Source organism: Gorilla gorilla, chromosome 15, assembly GCF_029281585.2.
Source record: "Gorilla gorilla gorilla isolate KB3781 chromosome 15, NHGRI_mGorGor1-v2.1_pri, whole genome shotgun sequence".
NCBI lineage: Eukaryota > Metazoa > Chordata > Mammalia > Primates > Hominidae > Gorilla > Gorilla gorilla.
The window spans coordinates 120,250,243-120,263,680 of NC_073239.2; the positions used below are offsets into that span (position 1 = coordinate 120,250,243).

The following is a 13,438-nucleotide window of genomic DNA, read 5'->3' on the forward strand; positions in this document are numbered from 1 at the left end:
AATTGAGCAATCACTTTTTCCTTTCTGTGTGGTCCTAAATATAGTTACGACCTACTTAGCACAACCTTGCAATGGGATATGTGTCCCTGGCAAATTAATTTTATACCTAAAGTGAGCCCAGCGCTGGCTGTCAGTTTTGTAATTAACATCTGGTTGACTATGCTATGCACAGGAAAATGGAGCACAAATAAATTGTTTTTAAACTTTGCAATTCTTACCATTTGACTTTGTGAATCATATTTAAAGCACTCTGTTCCAAGATTTCTAGATGCTGTCGGATGGCTTTACCATTATTTTTCAGGAGTTTGTTTGTTGTAGAGAAAACTCCAGGAGGTGAGAGGAGAGAAAGCACCCGGTTGTGCAGCAGGCATTGCACCTGTGTTATTAGCGGCAGCTGCCTTCATACTTTGGCTGAATTCCTGGAATTTTTAAATAGTGAAATAGGTATGGAAACCTGTGGAGAATAGGTCATCTTTTTGTTGATTTTTAGCGCAGCAACCTTTATCCAATTCTTTTTTTTTGAGACTTGCTCTGTTGCCTAGGCTGGAGTGCGATGGCGCAATCTCGGCTCACTGCAACCTCTACCACCCGGATTCAAGCAATTCTCCTGCCTCAGCCTCCTGAGTAGCTGGGATTACAGGTGCCCGCCACCATACCTGGCTAATTTTTCTATTTTTAGTAGAGACGAGGTTTTCCCGTGTTGGCCAGGCTGGTCTCAAACTCCTGACCTTGGGTGATCCACCTGCCTTGGCCTCCCAAAGTGCTGGGATTACAGATGTGTGTCACCACGCCCAGCCCTGATAATTGTTTTTAAACGTAGTAAGTTTTATGACATTTTGGTTTGGGTGTTTCTTCGCCTTGGGTTGGATAGCTGTTCTAGGAAAACCAATTACTGCAGCTCACTCTGGCAAGGGAGGTGGGGGGTGCTGATCACATTTCCCTGCCTCAAGGGCAAGTTGTCCTCACCAAGCTGCTCCCTGCCTCTGCTGGAAAGGAAGCAAAACACCAGCTGCTTTCTGCTGTGCTCTGGGCTGTGTGGGGAAGTGCAGGGGCAGCAAATGGAAATCAGCAACATCTTGTTCCCAGTCCTGACACCCCTGGCCAGCAAGACCCTGCTGAGCCATGCTGGACAGGATAGGATGGGCCTCATGCAGATGCCACGGCTCCACCCTGCTCGGCTGCTGGCTTGTGGGAATGCTTTGGGAGAGCTCTGTGGCCTGGTCCCTCTGGATCTCAGCCTCCATCCAGGAAAAAGCACCCCATATTCTCTAAACAAGCCAGCTGCTCCTTTGAACTCCTGACGGCTTCACACCCTCCTACTCCCATCCAGTTGCTCAGCGGTGAGCTGGCTGCCAGCTGCTGGACAGGCCAAAGGACAGGGCAGTCACCTTCTGCTCATGTGGGCGTCTAAGCCACACCCACCCCTTTCCCCAACTTACACCATCTCTCCCTCTCTCTGTCTCTCTGCCTTTGTCTCTGTCTCCCCGCGCAGACACCTCCCTGCCTATGGGTGCACGCACACACCAGTGGCAGGCCCTGAAAGTGCTTCCTCATTGAGTCAAGATAGTAGATGGGAAGCCATGCCGGGTGAGAGGGCAGAGAATTGGGCCATCCTCAAAGACATGAAGATGCATTTCTATTTATTCATCTCCCACAATATAAAAGAGGCTCATGGCAATGACAGTGGACGGCCATAAACTTAACCAAGTGGTAGCCTCAGTCACAGCCGCTGCAGCAGAGGTGGCATCTACTGGAAGAGGTCCACCCTGGCTGGCACTTGGCGGATGGCCAACCAAGCTAAAGAATGCAGGCCGGGCATGGTGGCTCACGCCTGTAATCCCAGCATTTTGGGAGGCCGAGACGGGCAGATCACCTGAGGTTGGGAGTTTGAGACCAGCCCGACCAACATGGAGAAACCCCATCTCTACTAAAAATACAAAATTAGCCAGGCGTGGTGGCGCATACCTGTAATCCCAGCTACTCGGGAGGCTGAGGCCAGAGAATCTCTCGAACCCAGGAGGTTGAGGTTGTGGTGAGCTGAGATCATAGCGCCATTGCACTCCAGCCTGGGTAACAAGAGCGAAGAGCGAAACTCCGTCTCAAAAAAAAAAAAAAAGAATGCATCCACTCCCACTGGGGATGGAGGATGGAGGGTGTCTGCATTCACCTAGGACAGACAGACGTGCACATTTTTGTGTTCTCTCTTCCCCTAAACCTCCTGAGGTAATCTGTGAAAATGATTCGCTATTCACTTAACCCAGAAAACCCCACAAAATCATGCAAAGAGGTTCAAATCTTCGTGGTCACCTTAGAACACTTGTGAAACTGCCCAGGCCATCAGGGGTATGCATATATGAAAAACCACTAAGGATCTGAAAGACGTCACTTTACAGAAGCAGTGTGTGCCATTCCAACGTTACAGTCAAGGAGTTGGTAGGTGTGCCCAGGCCAAGCAGTGGGGCTGGAGACAACGTTGGTGGCCCCAGAAGAGTGCTGAATGCTTGCTGCACATGCTTAACAATGCAGAGAGCGATGCTGAAATGAAGGGTTTAGGTGTAGATTCTCTGGTCATTGAGCACCTCCAAGTGAACAAAGCACCTAAGATGTGCCACCAGACCTACAGAGCTCATGGTGGGATTAACCCATACATGAGCTCTCCCCGTCGCATCGAAATGATCCTTACTGCGAAGGAACAAATTGTTCCTAAACCAGAAGATTGCCCACAAGGAAAAGATATCCCTGAGGAAACAAAAACTTATGGCACAGGAATAAATTCAGCACTAAAATAAATGCAATGAGGAGTTTTTTGTTTTTTTAAAGTGCACTTCGTGATCTTATTAACTATCCTGCTCTCAATCACTTCTTCTGAAGGAACTTTAAGGTTCTTGACACTCCACAGAACAGTGTGCTGGCTCCTGGTAGTGAAGACACCGTGTTAACCCATCTGATGGACAGGAAGTGCTGCTCCCGTGCCTGGTGATGGCAGGAAAGGAGCCGCTGCAGCAACTGTGGTCACCGGAAGCTTGGACCCTTTGAGGATAAAGGTCTGAGCCATCCCAGAAACCAACAGCCTAGCCCAGCTGCGTTGCCGTCCCAGAGTAAGGAGGGTCTAAAATGAGTGGTGAGGAGGGAGGTGAGGGACATTACTCACAGCCTTGAGATCAGCGCCAGGGTGGAGACTGTACTTAGACTTGTCCCACCAACCCTACTGTGTATTTTTTTTTAGAGAGGGTGCAACCAGCCACCGATGTGAAGAATCAGTCACAGGACAAGGTGGATGCGGGGCTGAGTGGATCCGAGTCGTGCAAGCAGCAGGCACAGAGTGGGCCTCTTGCCTCGGGAGCCTTTGTCTCTGCTGTTGCATTCTCTGGGCAGAGCTGCCTGCTTGGCCAGGGCCGGGGAGCTTGCATCCCCAGGAACAGCCCACAGGAACCGGTGGCCATGTACCCCAGTTTCCTGAGCCTTGGTGGGGCGGTTCAGAGGGAGATCCTGACCTGATGCTTTTGAATCTCGGCAACCCTGAGGCCGAATCGCTCCTGCTGTTACTTGATTTGGTTGTGTAAACCAAAACTACAATTCTAAGCCACCCGACTGACTGAATGGACCCACGGACCCCCTTCTTGGCCAAAGGGACTCAAAGAAACCTGAAAAATTAGTTCAGACCATGATGGGAAGGGAGGGGTCAGACACACCTCGTTATAAGCCCTCCTGCCTTTGGAGTTCAGGCACAGCTGACCAGCATTACATTAAAACGGAGACCTTAAGATGGACAAACAGACTCTTTGCAGCAATAAGATACCAAAATTCCAACCTGACTCTAATATAGTGTCACATGACACATAGCAGACCCTGAAGGAAATCAAAGTATTTACCCCAAAATATATTTTTGACATGGTCCTGCACAGCTGACTCTCGTGGGGGAAATTTGCCTTCTGTAGAGAATCTCTTTCCCTTACTGGGTCTTTTCCAGAGAGCCTGATAATCTTTGAAAGGTCTCAACAGGAAGTATTTACCATCTATTGCCTCCAAGGGCAGCCACCTATGAGACTCATCTACATAATAAAAACCTTGGTCTTCACAACCCCGTACCTTATCTTAACCCAGACATTCCTTTCTACTGATTCCAGGTCTTTAGGCAATAACTTAACTCTTTCAACCAATTGCCAATCAGAGCCTTTGAAGCCACCTGTGATCCATAAGTCCCCTGCTTTAAATTGTCCTGGCTCTCCGACCCAACCACTGTATACCTCATATGTATTGACTGATGTCTTCCATCTCCCTGAAACTGAAACGTGTAAGGCCAAGCTGTAGACCAACCCCTTGGGGCACATGTTCTCAGGAGCTCCTGAGGCTGACTCACAGGTCATGACTCTCACATTTGGCTCTGAACAAATCTCTTCAAATATTTCACAGAATTTGGCTTTTTCTGTCAACAGTGGTGTGAGCAATTAAGTTCAAAGGGTAGCAACGACTCCATGCCCTTCGGTTTCTCTGAAACCTCTTTTGCTTCTGTAATAGGAAATGTTTATTTGAAAACGCAAGGCATGACGCGCTTGATGTTGTGTATGTTGGAGCAAGCTGATGGCATAAAATGAGGAGTGGAGGACCATGTTCCAGGGTCTACTAGAATCTGTGCCCTCTAACCTGGAGGAAGATTTTCAGGACCCGTACTTGGGGTCGTTCTTCTTTACAGAACGTGTCCCAGGCGTGTATGGAAACACACTGGGAACAGAGATCACCTGTGTTTAGGCTCTGACTATATAGCTAGTCATGAAATTTCTCAGTGATAGGGTATAGATATATATGTTCAAATTCTCTAGGAGGCTGGGCACGGTGGCTCAAACCTGTAATCCCAGCACTTTGGGAGGCCAAGGCAGGTGGATCACCTGAAGTGAGAAGTTGGAGACCAGCCTAACCAACATGGTGAAACCCCGTCTCTACTAAAAATACAAAATTAGCCTGGTGTGGTGGCACACGCCTGTAGACCCAGCTACTCAGGAGGCTAAGGCAGGAGAATCACTTGAACCTGGGAGGTGGAGGTTGCAGTGAGCCAAGATCGCACCATTGCACTCCAGCCTGGACAAAAAGAGTGAAACTCTGTCTCAAAAAATAATAATAATAAAATTATCTAGGAGATGCCAAGCTGTTCTCCAAAGTATTGTTCTAATTTACACTTTTATCAGCAGCAGAAGAAAGCTCATCCCTCTTCATCCCTGCCAGTTTACTCTTTTCTGACTTAAAATTTTTGCCACCCTGATGGGTTGGAAATGACATTTCATTTTGGTTAATTTGCATTTCCCTTATCACTAATGCAGTTGAGCATCTTTTTCATTCATTTATTTGCCATTTGTGCTATTTCTGTGCATCTCTGTTTATTTCTTTTGCCCATTTTTCTGTTTGTTTTTTTATCATTTTTATTGTGTCATAGGATTCTTAGGAAAGACAACATGTACGAAAATGTGTATGTCTTTTGTCAGTTATATGTATTACAAATATTTTTGCATAAGTGTACATTCCTTTTTGTAATGTAGTCAAATGTATCAACCCTTTCTGTTACAGTTTGCATTTTTGCCCTATTAAAGATATCCTTTCTCTAGAACCAGAAATACCATTCCACCCAGCAATCCCATTACTGGGTATATATGCAAAGGGTTATAAATCATTCTACTATAAAGACACATGTACAGGTATGTTTATTGCAGCACTATATACAATAGCGAAGACTTGGAACCAACCCAAATGCCCATCAGAAGAATTTGGAGGCTACGGTTTCTAAAGGATGGTTTGACAGGTGGGGCTTAGGAAATGGAGAATGCTGAATGCAGGGGTGAAACTGCAGGGTCCAGAGCTGTCTTCTTGCTCTGAGTCAATTCCTGGGTAGAGTCACAGGACTGGGTGAGTCCATTTCTTTGTATGGGTTATGGGTTTGGGCGGCACCAGCTGGTGCCTCAGAATGCAAGTTCTGAAAAATACCTCAAACACCAGTCTTTGGTTTTATCATAATGATGTCATCTATAGAAGCAACTGAGGAAGTTACAAACTTGTGATCTCTGGCTACTTGACTCCAGAACCATAATTCTAACCTTGTGGCCAATTTGTTAACTTTACAAAGGTGGTTTTTGTCCCCAGGCAAGGAGGGGGTTCATTTCAGGAAGGGACCGTTATCATCTTTGTTCTAAAGTTAAACTATAAACTAAATTTCTCCCATAGTTAGCTTGGTCTACGCCCAGGAATGAGCAAAGATGGTTAGCTTGTGAGGGTAGAAGCAAAATGGAGCCAACTGTCAGGTTTCTCTCACCGTCATAATTTTTGCAAAGGTGGTTTTACCACTAGTCTCTAGTTTACACGGAGCTGATGGTGACAAGCCATAGCCTGGCAGGGGTGGGGGGCAGCTGCAAACTGTGTTCCTCCTTAACACTCGGCGTTGTGGCGGCTGTCCAGCTCCAATCCTGGATCCATTATGTGGCCTCCACCAAGATGACTGGCCTCTCTCAGCCTCAGTTTCTCCCTCCTCAGGAAAACGAGGGTGATAATGATAGCGCTTTCCTGGGGAGCATGAGGCAGGCAGCACAGGCAAAGCTCCATGCAGAATCAGCACTCAATTCAGCGACAGTGGTGGCAGGAGGGGTGCCATCCTCACTCTGTGCTGTGTGGCCCTGGGCTCCTTAGGCCCCTCTGGACTTTGTTTCCTCCTGATGTATCAAACACAGACTCAGCATCCCGACACCAGCTCCCAAGCGCGTCCAGGGAGTAGGCAGGGGTGAGGCAGCCCTGGGGCCCAGAGCGTGTGAGGTTGTGCTGTGGGGAGGGCCTGGATGCCCTCCCTCTCTGTACTCATGGGGACGCTGTGGTGAGGTGAATAAGGGCCCCCAAAGGTATCAGTTCCTAATCCCTGGAACCTGCGTATGTTACCTTATATGGCAGTCTTTGCAGATGGGATTACATTAAGGATTTTAAGGTGGGAGGGGACCCTGGATCATCCAGGTGGGCCCTAAATCACTTGTATCCTTATGACGCAGGTAGAGGGTGGCTTGCACACAGAGCAGAGAAGGTGATGTGAGGATGAGGCAGAGATCGGGACTACACAGCCAAGAGCACCAGCAGCCACAGAATCCGGAGGAGGCGGGGAAGAGGCAGGCTCTACCCTAGACCCCCAGGAGGGAGCGAAGCTCTGCCGACCCCTTGATTTCAGCCCAGTGATACTGATTGCAGGTTCTGGCCTCTGAAACCGTGAGAGAAGACTTTTCTGTTGCTTTAAGCCACCAAGTTTGTGGTGACTTGTTATAGCAGACACAGGACCTAATACAGACACATGCTGTTCCCAGGAAACACCCTGGCCACCCCCAGGCCCAACACACACACACACACACACACGCACACGCACACACACACACACACACACATCCCCCAGGGCCTGGCCAGAAGAAAGAAGCCCCGCCCTATGGCCCCCCATCACACACGGACAGATCCCCTCTGTCCTCTGTAGGCTTGGCGTGCCCCAGGGAATACCCAAGCCTGACCTGCAGAAGGAAACTGAGGAGCTGGGCCAGGCCTCGGGGCATCTCCTGGGGCTGCTGCAGTCCTGAGTGCACCTCCCTGGCTCAGCCTCGCCCGGGGCCGCAGGGGCAGGTCCACCGGCCTCAACCCTAGCAGCCTCCTACTGGGTCTCACTGACCCCAGGCTCTAAACAGCCCGTGGCTGTGGCTGCCTGGAGAACCTGGTGATGGTGGGTGCAGGCTCCTCCCTTACCCTGGCTTCGTCCCTCCATCAGTCTTGCTGACTCACAGATGCTTCTGTTCATTCTAGAGCAATTAATTGCATATCTCTTTTAGATATTGCAATTATCGTTGCCTTTTCTCATATCTCTTTCCGATTTGTTCCTGGTGTCCCTGGACAATAGCATCTTAGTTTCAATGTAATTTACAATGATTGTGGCCTTATGGATTACGCATTTGATACGACACTTGATCTTAGCCAGAAGCCCGAGAAGCAATGGGTTAGGCATTTGAATCCTGGTATAACAAGACCTTCTCTGCCTGTATCTTACAAAATTCTTTTACATTTTCTTCTAGCTTCCTATTTTTACCTTTGACATTTGGAACTTTACTTTCTCTAGAGTCCTGCTTTGTATGTGAGGTTAAGTAAAGATCCATTATTTTCCCACTAAGTTAGAGATCCAGTCTTCTACACCAGGTGTTCCCAACCCCCAGGCTGTGGACAAGTACCAGTCCATGGCCTGTTAGGACCCAGGCTGCGCAGCAAGAGGTGGGTGGCAGGCGAGTGAGCATTCCCGCCTGAGGTCTGCCTCCTGTCAAATCAGATTCTCATAGGAGCACAAACCCCATTGTGAACTTCACATGTGAGGGATATAGGTTGAGTGCTTCTTTTGAGAATCTAATGCCTGATGATCTGAGGTGGGACAGTTTCATCCTGAAGCCATCCCCCACCCCCTAGCAGTCATGGAAAAAATTGTCCTCCATGAAATCAGTCCCTGGTGCCAAAAAGGTTGGGGACTACTGTTCTACACCATTGCTTAAGAGGCTCACTCCTGGACAGGTGCAGTGGCTCACACCTGTAATCCCAGCACTTTGGGAGGCTAAGGCAGGTGGATCATGAGGCCAGGAGTTCAAGACCAGCCTGGCCAAGATGGTGAAACACCGTCTCTACTAAAAATACAAAAATTAGCCGGGCATGGTGGCAGGCACCTGTAATCCCAGCTACTCAGGAGGCTGAGGCAGGAGAATCACTTGAACCCGGGAGGTGGAGGTTGCAGTGAGCCAAGATCATGCCACTGCACTCTAGCCTGGGTGACAGAACAAGACTCCATCAAAAAAAAAAAAAAGACTCATTCGTTGGCCAGGCACAGTGGCTCATGTGTGTAATCCCAGCACTTTGGGAGGCCGAGGCAGGTGGATTACCTGAGGTTAGGAGTTCGAGACCACCCTGGCCAATGTGGTGAAACCCCATCTCTACTAAAAATACAAAATTAGCCAGGCAAGGGGGTGGGTGCCTGTAATCCCAGCTACTTGGGAGGCTGAGGCAGGAGAATAGCTTGAACCTGGGAGGCAGAGGTTGCGGTGAGCTGAGATCGCGCCATTGCACTCCAGCCTGGGCAACGAGAGCAAAACTCCGTCTCAAAAAAAAAAAAAAAAAAAGACTCACTCCTTGCCCATGGTGGGAGTGTGTGATATTCTCACAATGCTCGCCCTGCTCCGGCCCCACCCCACTCTGCGGGTGGCTTGCTCCTGTTCCCAAAAGCTGCTCCTCTGAGGACGCTTCCTAGTGTGTCTTCACATCTGGGATTCCGCGTTTTCAGTTGGCTTAGCTATTTGTGGCTGTAGTCTTTCCCTCCATTTTTAGAGTATTTACTGAGCTCATCAAAGAACCTGAGTGGTATACTGATAGGGAAGACTTTGACTTTGGATTTGTAGATGACTTGGGCAATATTGTCAGGATTCTGTTGACTCACCAGGAGCAGGGTGGGCACCGCAGCACTCTGGTTATGCAGCTGGCCTTGCGGGGGTAAGCCCCCACCAGCAAAGTGAGTCCGTGGGAGTGGTAGGGTGTTGGGGCACCTGCACCCCTGAACCATCTCCCTGAGTGAGAACATGCATCTCCAGGATGCTTTTACCACCAGGAACTAGTACCAGGTGGTCTTGAGACTGGTGAACTCCGTGGACCAAACGGAATCCAGGCTCCGACCCTCTCCCTGGCAAGCCTCTTGCCTTTTGGTTCATGGCAGGAAGCAACACCTCATGTCACGCTGGGACTGCAGCCAAAGGCAGGAAAGCACCAGCCTTTCTTAGGACCCCATGGGTAGCCCCCAACTTCACCAGCCCCTTTCCTGTGATGTCCCCATACATCTCTTTGGCCAGAGTCCTGTCACAGCCCAGTCCCACAATGTGGAACTGGGAGGGGCTCCAGGGAGGGGTATGGAGGGGATGAGCCCTCTTGTCCACCCCAAAAGCCTGGTCACAGTGGGGGCAGCAGCAGGTGCAGTCCAGCTCTGCCCATCTCCCAGCTAGAGCGGGAGGGAGGCACCACAGGGCTCCTCTAGTCCTGAGGAATGAGCGTCCTCTGTCCTCCCAAGGCCCAGCCAGGCCAGCTGATGTGTGCTGCCCGGGGGCCAGGGTGGGAGCCAATAAACTCCCCCTGACCAGCCACTGTCCAGTGGGAAGCTCTGGCCAGACCATGCTCAGATCTAGGCAGCGGCTCCCCACAGACACAGGGCTCCAAGTAGCCACACTCCAGAGCCTCTCCAAGACTTCGAAGAGTTTCCCAAAAGTCTAGGGAGAGAAGGAGCACCAAAGCCTCCTTAGTCACAGCCTCTGGGCCTAATGCACCCCCTTCTGTGGCCAACCTCACCTACCCTGTCACCTCAGACTCAGAAGGAGGGCCTCAGAGCCACCTGGACCTGAGCTTCAATTCTCTTAAGGCTCCACCAGGGTGACCCTTCAGCGGGGGATCCAGAGTGGGGGCTGCATGTGAATGAAGCTCAATCACTGGGGGCTGCATCTGAAGCTCTCAAGCCATGGAGGCTGGATCTGAAACTGTCAATCACTGGGGGCTGCATGTGAAGCTGTCAAGCAATGGGGGCTGCATCTGAAGCTCTCAATCAGTGGGGGCTGCTCTGGGGCTCTCAATCAATGGGGCTGCCTCTGAGGCTCTCAGTCTTTGGGGGCTGCATCTGAGACTCAATCAATGGGGGCTGCATCTAAGACTCTCAGTCAAAGGGGGACTGCAGCTAAGACTCTCAGTCAGTAGGGGCTGCATCTGAGACTCAGTCAATGAGGACTGCATCTGACAGTCAATCAATAGGGGTTGTGTCTGAGACTTAATCAATGGGAGCTGCCTCTGAGACTCTCAATCAATGGAGGCTGCGTGTGAAGCTCTCAATCAATGAGGGGTGCATCCGGGACTCTCAAGCAACGGGGGGTGCATCTGAGACACTCAAGCAATGGGGGCTGCATGTGAAGCTCTCAATGGAGGCTGCATCTGGGGCTCTCAATCAATGGAGGCTGATTCTGAAACTCTCAATCAATGGGGGCCGCATCTGAATCTCTCAATCAATGGAGGCTGCATCTGAAGCTGTCACTCAGTGGGGGCTCCATGTGAACCTCTCAGTCAATGGGGGCTGCATCTGAGACTCTCAATCAATGCGGGCTGCATTTGAGATTTCAATCAATAGGGGCTGCATCTGAGAGTAATTCAGGGTTGTGTCTGAGAATCAGTGGGGACTGCCTCTGAGACTTTCAGTCATTGGGGGCTGCATCTGAGACTTTCAATCAACAGGGGCTGCATCTGAGACTTTCAAGCAATGGGGGCTACACGTGAAGCTCTCAATCAATGGGGGATGCATCTGAGACTCTCAACCAATGGGGGGTGCATCTGAGACACTCAAGCAATGGGGGCTGCATGTGAAGCTCTCAATGGAGGCTGCATCTGGGGCTCTCAATCAATGGAGGCTGATTCTGAAGTTTTCAATCAATGGGGGCCGCATCTGAATCTCTCAATCAATGGAGGCTGCATCTGAAGCTGTCACTCAGTGGGGGCTCCGTGTGAACCTCTCAGTCAATGGGGGCTGCCACTGAGACTCTCTATCAATGGGGGCTGCATCTGAGACTATCAATGGGGGCTGCTCTGGGGCTCTCAATCAGTGGGGCTTCCTCTGGGGCTCTCAGTCTATGGGGCTGCATCTGAGACTGTCAATCAATGGGGGCTGCATCTGAGACTGTCAATCAATAGGGGCTGCATCTGAGAGTCATTCAGGGTTGTGTCTGAGAATCAGTGGGGACTGCCTCTGAGACTCTCAGTCAATGGGGGCTGCATCTGAGACTTTCAAGCAATGGGGGCTGCACGTGAAGCTCTCAATAAATGGGGGTTGCATCTGAGACTCTCAACCAATGGGGGGTGCATCTGAGACTCTCAATCAATGGAGGCTGCGTGTGAAGCTCTCAATCAATGGAGGCTGCGTGTGAAGCTCTCAATCAATGCGGGGTGCACCCGGGACTCTCAAGCAATGGGGGGTGCATCTGAGACTCTCAAGCAATGGGGGTTGCACGTGAAGCTCTCAATCAATGGGGGTTGCATCTGAGACTCTCAACCAATGGGGGGTGCATCTGAGACACTCAAGCAATGGGGGCTGCATGTGAAGCTCTCAATGGAGGCTGCATCTGGGGCTCTCAATCAATGGAGGCTGATTCTGAAGCTCTCAATCAATGGAGGCCGCATCTGAATCTCTCAATCAATGAGGCTGCATCTGAAGCTGTCACTCAGTGGGGGCTCCATGTGAACCTCTCAGTCAATGGGGGCTGCAACTGAGACTCTCTATCAATGGGGGCTGCATCTGAGACTATCAATGGGGGCTGCTCTGGAGCTCTCAATGGGGCTTCCTCTGGGGCTCTCAGTCTATGGGGCTGCATCTGAGACTGTCAATCAATGGAGGCTGCAGTTGAGACTTCAATCAATAGGGGCTGCATCTGAGAGTCATTCAGGGTTGTGTCTGGGAATCAGTGGGGACTGCCTCTGAGACTCTCAGTCAATGGGGGCTGCACCTGAGACTTTCAATCAACAGGGGCTGCATCTGAAACTTTCAATCAACAGGGGCTGCATCTGAGACTCAATCAATAGGGGCTGCATCTGAGACTCTCGATCAATGGGGCTGCCTCTGGGGCTCTCAGTCTATGGGGGCTGCATCTGAGAGTCAATCAACAGGGGCTGCATCTGAGACTTAATCAATGGGAGCTGCCTCTGAGACTCTCAATCAATGGGGACTGCATGTGAAGCTCTCAATCAGTGGAGGCTGCACCTGGGGATCTCAACCAATAGGGGCTGCATCTGAGACTCAATCAGTGGAGGCCGCGTCTGAGACTCTCATCAACGGAGGCCGCATCTGAGACTCAAAACGGTGTGGGAGTGCACGGCAAAGTCTGGCCTTTGGTGCCCTCTGGTGGGCATTGCATGCCCTGCTGACCAGTCTGAGGACAGAGATGAGGGAAAGAAATCAGGGTAGCGTGGGGCTGTCCAGGGTTTTCCCCACCGACATGGATGACAGGGTGACCCTGAAGAAGTCACTCTCTTCTCTTAGCCTTGGTTTTCTAATCTGCAAAGATGGTGACAGATACATTCCATTTCAAAAGGCTGCCAGGGTCTAGGCGCAGCTGCTCATGCCTGTAATATCAGGTGCACTTTGGGAGGCTGAGGGAGGAGGATCACTTGAGCCCAGGAGTTTAAGACCAGCCTGGGCAAGATAGTGAGACCCCCATTGCTACAAATAAAATAAAATAAAATAAAAATTAGCTGGGTGTGCTGGTGTGTGCTTGTGGACCCAGGTCCTCTGGAGGCTGAGGTGAGAGGATCACCTGGGCCAGGGAGGCCAAGGCTGCGGTGAACCATGATTGTGCCACCACACTCCAGCCTGGGTGGCAGAGTAAGACCC

The 13,438-nt window shown here is 50.5% G+C and overlaps 1 pseudogene; it reads left to right on the top strand.

The window, feature by feature from the left end:
- Positions 1 to 2,236: 2,236 nt before the first annotated feature.
- LOC101142968 (large ribosomal subunit protein uL22-like) lies at positions 2,237 to 2,772 on the top strand (annotated as a pseudogene).
- The last annotated feature ends 10,666 nt before the right edge of the window (positions 2,773 to 13,438 follow it).